The sequence below is a fragment of the Anser cygnoides genome, chromosome Z, assembly GCF_040182565.1.
Source record: "Anser cygnoides isolate HZ-2024a breed goose chromosome Z, Taihu_goose_T2T_genome, whole genome shotgun sequence".
NCBI classification, from domain to species: domain Eukaryota; kingdom Metazoa; phylum Chordata; class Aves; order Anseriformes; family Anatidae; genus Anser; species Anser cygnoides.
Genome location: NC_089912.1, coordinates 7827446 through 7838508, shown reverse-complemented (window position 1 = coordinate 7838508; position 11063 = coordinate 7827446).

Below are 11063 nucleotides of genomic sequence, written 5' to 3'. Positions count from 1 at the left end.
GTGGTCTTTGTAAACTATACTGCAATGCTCATTAAACACCTTGAGAGATGTCCAAAGACCTCCTATTTACTACACAGATGACATGCAGACTAGATGTGGAGTCTGAAGCAGTTTGTTGATTTAGGAAGGCACTTCAGAGGGAAAAAAAAATCATCTTTGAACTGTAACCAGATGTAGGAGACAAGCTTCTGGGGACTTGGCAGGGTTGCCTGTGGCCAGTTACTGCCAAACATGATGTGTTTCGTAAAGGCAACAAGCAAAAACATGAACGTCTGGGAAGCTGAATGAGAATAAGATCTGGAGATGCAAATAAAAGAACATGCCATTCTTCATGGGGTGGTGAAACACTCCTCGGCTTGGTCCCCCTTCCTCACGCACACGGTGATGACAGATGTAGGTTGATGGCAATGTTAACGTGAGTTCAGGATGCCATTCCTAATCGGTGATGTTCCTCAGAATTTGAGGAGCAGTGCTGTTGTGCCTGGGGTTTGCTTGCCTGTCAGGCAATAAAGAAATGACACTAATCAGTGGTAACCTGACTCTCAAAATTACCGTCATTCTCTGATGTGAAATACCCATTCTGCAGAGCTGTGCATGGCTTTGGGCATGGCAGCATTCGCTAAACTTCTCTGAGGCACAAGTGTGCTTGCTCACCCTGCAGAGCTCACTTAACCTTCTGGTAAGCATCTGATAATGCTGTAGGTATAATTCCTATCTACTCCGGGAAGACGATTACTGACCATTTACTTGCATATTTTAAATAGGCAATATTGGTACTGTTGCTGTAAGAGGTTCTTATGACCATGACAAATCAGAAACAAAGGAGCTTCCCTCTCATCATGTCCTCATCTCCTAAACCTCCTTCCCTAGCTATTTTCCTACTCACATGATGTTCCTCTTGCCTTATTCTGGTTTTGAGGGTGGGACATTTTTTGTCAGTTTTATGCCCTGGAGACACAGCGCTGCAAATCTCCAGCACATGCCAGTGTAGATTTTTGGTGCAGAATTAAAAGGGGTTTGTGTGTATGTGTTCTTTCAGCTGTAATGCAACTGAACAAGAGAGATGAATTTATGCCTGCTACTTGCAAATCAAACTTCATGAGGAAAAGACAATACAGAGGAAAAAACAGAAGCAGGCAAAAAAAAATCTCTCCTTTTCTAAGCTTTTCCAAAACCATATCACAATTGGTATCATACCCAGAATGTCTGGGGTGGCGGAGTACAGTTAGTAGTCATCTTCTCTCCTTTGGGTCTTTTTATGCTGCAGGCTGACTTGGCCCTGAAAGATGATTGCTCTCTGCCAGGTATGCTCAGTATCATCAAATTTCCACTGGGTGCCAGCAACAGTCAGAAAGGATAATACACCACTAGAGATACATAGACAGGAAATGTAATGTTCAGTCACAGCACTGGAATTACAAAACATATATTTGTAAAGAGTTAATTATGTTTTAGTGGAAAAACAGCACTAGAAGAAAAAAAAAAAAAAAAACACGGCATAAAAGCAAGCACCCATGTTTGAAAAAGACAAAATGTTCTTTTTTGCATTCCTGGTAGGCTGTTTTCCGTAAGTGAGATAAACAATCCTTATCAAATGCAGATTTTGGAACAACAGAGGCATTTTATTGCTCTGTTTCTGAAATAGAAAATTCAAGTTAAAATTAACTGTCTGCTACAAGCGATGTGTGCACTAACAGGCTCATTAACAAAAGATAACCCCTTTTTACACGGTCCACACTCTGCATAATTTGGCTGCTGCATCGGAACACAGCCACCTTTTCAAGCAATATATGTTCATTCAAACAAAATCCTTATGCATCTTTCCAAAGCTGATTCTCTGTTTCAAACTGAGGGCCTCCTTCACTCTCACTTAAAGTCAGAAGGAAGAGCCTCATCACCTTTGACTGAAGCGTGCCCTTAAGTGAAGGACAAATTTCATGGACTCTGCAGCTCTCACTGTACGATGGTAACACTGAATTGAAGAAATAAATGAATTTGTTTATCATGTTTCAGCTGTTATAGTGCAAATTTTATAGTATATCCCCCTCACCCCAATGTCAGGCAACTTTACACCTGCAGAAAACCAAGATTTCCATCAGTACATTAAGTATTGTTTGACCTGCAGTGGACTGTTGGATGGATCACTGGCATAGGATTTGTGCTCCAGAAGTAAACAAAGCCAAGGTTGATGTAAAGGTGGAGATAAAACAGGGGTCCATTAACTGGTAAGTAACACTGAATTCCAGCAAAGCAGAAGAAATAGCTTTCTTTCTTTCCTTTAAGTTTTTAAAACTGTGGCATTTCCTTCCACTGCTTTAGATGTTAATTCTTACTGTAGCAACAGTGAGGCTTTTTGCTTCTTTTGCTTCTGGTATCAGTTAGGGGCTTGTGGGTTTCAGTAATTACTTTTACATAGCAATGAAGTATTTCCCTGTTATGTTGATGTGAGACTGAAGAAGGCAACAAATACAAAAAGAAGTGTCAGTTGGTCCATCGGTGTCCTGGCATGCCTGCCGTTGGTCACAGGAAATGTGTCCTTGCTCAAGTAGTAATAAAAAATGGAGTACTGGAAGAATATCAGTACCGAAATGAGAAGAAATCACAGGTTGGTATTCATTTGGTAGTGGACAGAATGGACAAATCCTCTTTTACAGACAGATGCCATGAGTTATGCATCATGCTTTGCTGCATGCATCTCAGATCTGACAGCATTTTTGGAAATGACCTTCAGGGTGAAAGTCTTAACTTTTTATTTGCTCTGAATACAATTCTTTGCCTTTAAAAAGAAAACCACATCACCTTGGGGTTTCAGCATTTCCATTCAGATCTTTTAGGAGAGCTTTTCCTGGGGTACAGCAGTCACTGCGTGGTCACACGGAGGATGCCGTTGCCAGAACATCTCCAGTCCTTCAGCTGGGTGTCAGGGGGTCCGAGCAGAACTTCGCCTCCTGTCCTTAGCTTTAAAATGAACATGACAAGTGGGTAAAAAAGGACTATTCTGCCTGGTGGGCCTGGTCATTCTGGCGTGAGGATGGGACGTGGTCAGCCCCAGCTGCTCTGAGCCCCTGCGCTCTCCCAGCACCCTGCCCTAGGACCCAGCGCCTGCCTGTCCCCTCTCGTTGGCATTGCCATTTCTGCCTCCTCTTCCACCTCTCCCTGTAGTGTGGTGGTTTTTGAGACAGCTTTTCTTGCCCCTGTGCCTGGTGTTTCTGTCAGGTTTTTATTTATGCATTCATTTTTAACTGAGGACTTTAAAAAGGTTTCAGAAAAAACAGCACAGAAAGAAGGCTTGATTGGGAAAATGGTAGACTGGTGCAGAGGAAATGATTGCCATTTCAGTCCTGAAAAGTTGTATCTAAACATGAATAATAAAGACTCATATTCTTAGCTGCAGCCACTTATTTATGTGTGCAGAAGATAAAGTTGGCAAAAGAACAGTTCCCAAGCAGGAACTGCTTTATTTGGCAGGCTGGCAAAAATAAGACAATCATCTCTCTGTGCGTCGTCTCACACAGGAGAATCCTTACTCAGAATCATCCTAAGAAGATCATCCTGCACCCAAAACCAGAACTCTGGGCCAGCATTCCTGTTTGAGTTACTGGTTGCTGTCTGCATGGTATCTTCTCTTAGTAAGCCAGGTAGCAGAAAATTGGTCTTGGTTTCTCTTTGTGACTTCCATAGTTCAACAAACCCTCTGATATTCACATTTTTCAGAATGGGTCTGTTCTTCACCACTGCGTGAATGCTTCTTAAAGTTTCCTCCATTTTCAGTAAGCCTTGGGAAAGGGCATTTAACTGTTGTCTGACAGATCTCAAGTCCAGTTCAAAGACTCCTAGTTCATGGCTTGGTTTGTTTGCTGTAACATTGTTTGACATTGCAGAACAAAGATCTAAAACCACTTTCAGAGCTGCACAAACTCTGTTAATAGACAGCCGTTTAATACGAACCATGCTCATTGTAACAAACTCTTCATGAAAATTCAGGATTTGCCCCAGCTGAAGCAACATGTCAAGAGCTATGACTTGCATGTAGCCCAGCTGGTTGGGATGCCATGCCATGTGGTCTTCGTAGCTTGGTTTGCTCGCAGTGGTAGGGTCCAGAGAGGTGAACACACACTGGAAAGCCAGTCTGGGATTGATCATCAAGTCAGCAGGTGCACCATTCAACAGCGCCCTCTGTTCCTGTCCTGGACCACTGCTGCTACCTGTCCTCCTGTCTGTGCATGCCTGGAGCACCATTAAGCATAGGTAAATCTTCATCATGGAGCAGCTCTGAAATTAAAATCAACACAAAACATTTTATTAGAAAAGAACTTGCATCTCTGGAGGAGGCTGAACAAAGTAACCTGCCTAGTGTCTCAGACTTCACAGTAACAGTATATGCTGCATGTGATTTCCAATAAATACATTTTTCCCTGTGTGTAGCATTTCCACAGGCAGTAGTTGATACATTTACAGCTGCTTCTGGAATGGAAAGCAGCAGTAGAGAGAGACAGGAGAGCAGCTATGTCAGTAATTGGCTTTTCCAGAAAGGTGGCTGTCAACACAGGTTAAAGCTCTGCTGAAAACTCTATTTCTCCATGACAGTTGGTTGTTGGCTTCATGGGAACTTACAGCAAAAGCTAAGAAGTGGTGTTCATGTCGTAGCATTTTAGATAAAGGATCAACCTCAGAGGAACAGCCTGTTTACATGAAGCCCTTCACGAGATAAGAAACCAGAAGGAAGTGCTAATATGAATCTTTGCACTTTTATTCCTTCAAGATGATAGCTTATAGTTTGTCCAAAAATGTAATTTGTTTCGTCTGAGTCAGTGGTGTACATTTGCTAGAAGCTCATGCTGTTTTTGATGCCTAAAAAAGAGACTCAATTCCTGAAAATTTAGTAATAGCCTTCCTGAAATTTTGCATCTGCCTAATTATGTATTTATGTTTTTTTTTAAAAATTATTATTATTATTTATTTTTTATGGGTTTTATAATTTCTGTAGACCAACATACCCTGTACTAGCTACCTAAAGACTTGAATTGGTAGTTAAAAGTAATTTCTGAGCCTGATTGCAGATGCGTACTGCTGTTTGGGAACATAAGGGGATAACGATTTAGGATGGAAATCTGCATTGCTTTCTGCCTGCAGCTCTTTTCTGTGCTCATTCACTTGCCCTATAACCCTCTCTGTTTATGAATGACAGAGCTTTCTTCGTCTTACTGTCAAAACTTCACGAGCCATCTTTCTGAATTAACTTGCCAGTGTCCACAATCAGAGCAAGGTGCATTATTTGTTTATTTCAATAGTCCTCCTGAATGCAGAAAGACTCCAGCATGCTCTCAAAAATCACCTTTGGGGCCATGATCCTGCTGTTCCTCCAGCCCTGGGAGAAAACTCTGCCATGAAGGGTGCCAATGCCCAGGGCATCTGGGGGGCTGCCCCTCCACCCCTGCAGTCCCTCCCTGGGCTGTGAACAAGGATGTCCTTCGGTAAAATAAAATTTCCAAAGAAAGGGTTTCAATGGAGGGAAGGAAGAGCTACTGCTGGACTTTTTTTTTTTTTTTTTTTTTTTTTTTTTTTTTAATGCATCCTAGTGAGCTTTTGCATATATGGAGCATTTTGATAACACCATCTAATTGATCACTGCAGCCTTTCTCCTTCTGGTCTTCGGAAAGCGTGGTCTCCTGCTGTTAGCTTGAAGGGTAAGCAAATTGTTCAGAGCCCCAGGAAGAGCAGGAGCACCTTTGGGCTGGCCTCATGCTTTTAGGCTGCCAAGTTGCCTCTGATGTGGCTGGAGTCATGCCAGCTGCCCAGAGAAGCATCAGCTCCACCTTAGCAGGACTACCACCACCAGAAATGCTTGTATTAAAAACAATGTCTTGAGGAGCACTACTGTTCAGAAACATTCAGTCCTGAACATATGTAGAAGGGGCAGCTGCTGCCTTATACTGAAAGAGCACAGGGTGACTGAGCTTCCATCAGGCTCCGATGGGAGCCTCATGGTGTCAGCTGTGTGGTTTGGGGCAGCCTTGGTTCCTAGCAAGGGGCACAGCCAGGTGTGCTGAGAAACCCATGGGAGGGATCATGCGGAGGATCAGTGAGCACACTGGCCAGTTCTGCTGCTCCACAAATGCCTGCGGAGCAGAGCAGGCTGCTTTTTGGCTTTGAAGAGCAGCTTCCCACAGCCTGAACCTCACCCAGCTCTTATCCTTGAAGCTGCAGTGTTTTTCTGAATCAACAATGCACAGGTTTTTTGCTCTCAGCTGCAAACTTCCATAACAAAATATTAACCAAGGCTTTTCAAGGAATGAAAAAGCTTTGTGCCAGTTATAACTGTACCTTCAAAAACATAAGCCTAAGAGTGCCCAAATTTCTGCTGGCAAGGTTATGTCTTTGTGAAATACAAGTCACTGTCGCATTTTAACTTAGACAGAAATATCAGTCCAACAGCACTGCCACTTTTCAGAGCAAAGAAACCATGATATGCACAGATGACAAAATTTCAGACCCTAGAGAGAGAAGACAGAAAAGAAGAATAAATGAAGATGGTGGAGAACCCATGACTGAAAATGCAATGCAGAAGTCCTCCAGCCCAGACGTGGGTTGCTCTGCAGGTCTCTCTGAAATGGTTAGGTCTGTCCTGGTGTGTCACTGGACAAATCCTTCCCGGTCAGCTCCCTTCTCTCTTCTGTGGTGTTGCTGGAAATCCCTAAACTTATTTCCAAAGAGGCATACCCTTGGTGCTAATGTTCTTCCATTTCAAATATGCCTGCATTTCATTTGACTTGAAATGGCTTGGCTCCGTGCACTACATGAGAAGGAATTTTAAATCCAGCTGTTCAGCTCCTGTGTCAGCGTGGTTGTTGCCTGTAGTGCCGGCTGGGAATGTTTAGGAGTTGAAATGGTTGATATAAACACTTACACTAAAACTGTTGCCCTGCCAAAATCGCTCGAGACCCACAGTGAGACCTCTGTTCTCAGGGTATGCCATGCAGCTTCTTAAATTTTGCAAGAACTCCACGGAGAAAGGTAAAAAGTCAAAGAATTACACAAATAATCTTACCTTGGCATTGGGAAGGTTAGTGGATCACCACTGTAGGGAAAGTGGTGGCAGTGTAAACCGCTCTGAAGGCAGATTTTTCATGTAGTTAAAATGATTGGGAAAAGTTCAGCTCTCCTGACATTCTGCTTAGTGAATTAAATATTACCCTGATAGGAATTTGTGTGGAAGTAGCCGGAGGAGATGCTAAAGCTGTGTCTGAACACATAGTTGTCTGAATATGTTATTTGGCCAACTGCTAGAAGAACATTTTTAGGCAATGTTATAATACCCTTCTTTTTGTTGTGTTTTGTTTTATAAAGGAGTAAACACAAACGCTGGGAGTGAGGCTACCTAATGACAATGGAATGAGGTCTGCATTTGCAGCCTGGTACTTTTTGTTCACCCGGAGCATGACAGCCCCCTGGTGAGCACATCTAACCATTGCAGCCCCGTGGTTAGCAGGGTTTCGGTCCATGTGAAGGAATTTAAATAGCATAGAGCCAGCAATATTTACCTTATGTTTCTGACCACCACCTGCTTGTCGGAACTTATCGGTCATTTCATTTGTCGAAATATTACAGAAAAAATATATCCGGTCGCTAAGGGACTTAGTTTTCCAGCTAAGCCTGTCCAGACATGAGAGAGCACAGAACTGCATCTGAGCAAGCTGTAAGAAAGACATACAGGCAAGCACAGGCATCAGCAAGCTGTCCCAGGCAGGGGGAGTCCCTCGCCTCTTCAAGCCTCACTGATATCAGGACATAGCAAAGCATTTCTGCAAACTGAGCAAGTCAAGCCGGAGACTACTGCTATGCTGTTGGTTTAAACAGTCACTGAGACATCACTTCATGTGCCATGTATGCAGGATCTGGGTTTGCAGCTGGACTCTCATTTTTTTTTCTCTGCTTCCAAACTAATACTAATGAATGTTTTGTGGTCCATTAAGGAGGCCTAATGCCCAAATTATTTTGGACTAATGAAGTCTTATTGCTCCCAGGACACACTACAAAGAGGGAACTGGAAATTATGAAGGAAGGTTGGGTAATGTTTCTGAGTTGGATTGTGGAGAATGAAAGCCCATTCCTGGGCGCAGCACAGTCTGCACCCTGACATCTCCAGCACACAGCTGTGATCCAGGCTCATGCACTAGTGGTGGATCTCATGCAGCTGACTCCTGTCCTTCCTGACAGTGGTGTGTGGGCCCCATGCTGCTGCTGGCGAGCTGGGGTTGGAGGTGTGCTGACCAGCCATGCCTGGTGTGTGGTGTCATAGGGCTGGAGAGCATATGCAGTGCTGAAGAACAGACACTCATAAACCACCAAGGCACATCTCTCTCCAAAGTGCCCCTCTAAAGGGAGGGTTGGACCTTAGCTCCAACCTAGTGTCGCCAATCTTATTGCCTAGCCCAGTGTGGATCCCCAGCTCTCCCAGCAGGAGACACGAGACTTGTGAAAGGCTCCTGCCGTGTGGGACCAGGTGGCACCTCCACTAATGGGCTTGCAGATGGTATGATCTCCATGAGGAGTGGGTTGAGGTTTTTTTTTTATCATGATATGAATCAGAACAAGCAAAATGTCACTGCCAGGGTGCAGCCAGGTTGCTCCCTAAGGATTGGGTTGATGTCCCATCACCCCTCAGTGAGAAGATCTGAGGGCTTTGGGCTGGGCTGAAACTGGACCTTGGGGTATGGGCAGGGGTGGAGGGGACTGGTCTGGGATATGAAGGCCTTTTAGAGCCCTCAGGACCCCTGACGGCTCTCTCTTGCACAACCGTGCTGTTTTATGAAGAATTCCTACCTTAACCTGGGAGGGAAGAACATCTTCAATTCCCTGTTCTTATTAAATGCACAGAAAAATTAAGACTAATCCTCATTAGCCCCTTTTAATTTCCCTGAGAGTCTCATGGTGCAAGGAATCTTCATTATTTGAAATAAATATTATGGATGTACACTTTTTCTTCAGGTCACACATTTTATCTGACATCTTTGAATTACCAAAAACTTAAATAAAAACTCACAAGAAATCACTGAGTTGTTAGTCCTAGTTCTGTAGGATCTGTCTTGTAAGAAAAAATATAGAAAAATCTGAAATTAATTCTAGTGGGTGAAGCTCAAATAAATTATATTGTTATTGACCCTCCACATCTAATGACCCGGAAAGGTGGCTTTAATTTTTCGTTTAAGTCTGTGAACAAAATGGCTTCATTAAGATCAGTTAGTTTGCATATATGTGCTAACAAAAAGACTTCACTGTAGGGGAGGAAAAAAAAAAAAAACAGCTGAAAAATCAATCCTAAATTCAAGACTGTTAATTTATGGACTGCTTCTCTGACATTGGTTTATCTAAACTTCATCTAGATTTATTTGTCTGTTCTTAGCTAGGGGCACTATTTGTTCTTCCTAACCAGCTTACAATACAGTATGTATTACTAGCAGAGTTTACATGAACTCATATGTTTGAGAGTTATAAAAAATCTTTGGTTGCAAATTAAAAAAGTAATTCCAAAAGCTTTAATGTACTCAGGGTTAAGAGCTCTGCAAATTGGCAAAGCTGCACTACAGGCAGGTCATGGCCTCGTATGGTGACTCCAAGTGGCAAAGGCCACCCTGGCGCTCTGTGGCTCTGTGACGGGCTAAGGTATATTCATAATACTGCCACATTTATATAGTGCACTGTTGTATTGGGGTTACATGGCAAAGTTTTTGTAGGGGGTTTCAGGGTTGGCCTCTGTGAAGCTGCCCCATGTAAGAGAAGATCTAGCTTGAGCCGGCTCCAAAAGGGACCTGCTGCTGGCCAGAGCTAAGCCATCGGCAATGCGGGTTGGGCCTTTGGGAGAGCAGATTTAAGAAAGGGAAAACAACTGCTGTGCAACAGCATCTGGGAGAGAGAGGAGTGAGCACCAGCCCTGCAGCCCCCCAGGTCAGTGCAGCAGGAGGGCAGGAGGTGCTCCAGGCACGCAGCAGCAGTTCCCCTGCGGCCTGTGGAGAGGCCCCTGGTGGAGCAGGCTGTCCCCCTGCACCCATGGGTCCCACACGGAGCAGATCTCCACGCTGCAGCCCGTGGAGGAGCCCCCGGTGGAGCAGGTGGATGTGGCCTGGAGGAGGCTGCGGCCCATGGAGAGCCCCCGCAGGAGCAGGCCCCGGGCCGGAGCTGCAGCCCGTGGAGAGGAGCCCACGCAGGAGCAGGGGGTCTGGGGGGAGCTGCCGCCCGTGGGGGACCCGTGCTGGAGCAGTTTGCTCCTGGGGGATGGATGGACCCCGTGGTACGGAGCCGTGTGGGAGCAGTTCTTGAAGAGCTGCTGCCTGTGGGCAGCCCCCGCAGGCTCAGTTCAGGAAGGACGGCATCCCGTGGGAGGGACCCCACGGGGAGCAGGAGCAGAGCGGGACCGTGAAGGAGTGGCAGGAATGAAGCGCCAGGGACTGGCCGCAGCCCCCATTCCCCATTCCCCTCCGCCGCTCGGGGGGAGGAGGTAGAAGAGAGTGGGTGGGATGAAGGTGGTTTTAGTTTGCTTTTAATTCTCACTGAACTAGTCTGATAGTGATAGGCAATAAATTATGTTAATCTCCATATGCTAAGTCTGTTTTGCCTGTGACAGTAATTGCAGAGTGATCTCTCAGTCCTTATCTCAGACGAAGAGATTTTTCGTTGTATTTTCTGCTCCTGGCCTTTTGAGGAAGTAGAGTGCGTGAGTGGCACGGTGGTGCTGAGCTACCTACCAGTGTTAAGCAATCACAGCTGTAAGGAATAATAATAATAGTACCACCGCTACCACTAAAATCACAGCAGCCTCCTAGACTTAACACTTCTTCTCAAATTTCTGAGAAAATGCTTGTTGTGAAACCACTCATCTATTGATTCAACTACCACACAACCCTCCAGATGCTGTCTGATGCCTACCGGGTTGGGTGTGATGTTGATTAAACCTATTATATTTTGTCCTTGAGTGGTAGGTGGAGAACAAAGAAGGCTTTTGATCATGAGCAAACTCTTAGCACCTGACACAAGTTTTTTCCTCTTCAGGAAAGCAAAAACCCAAG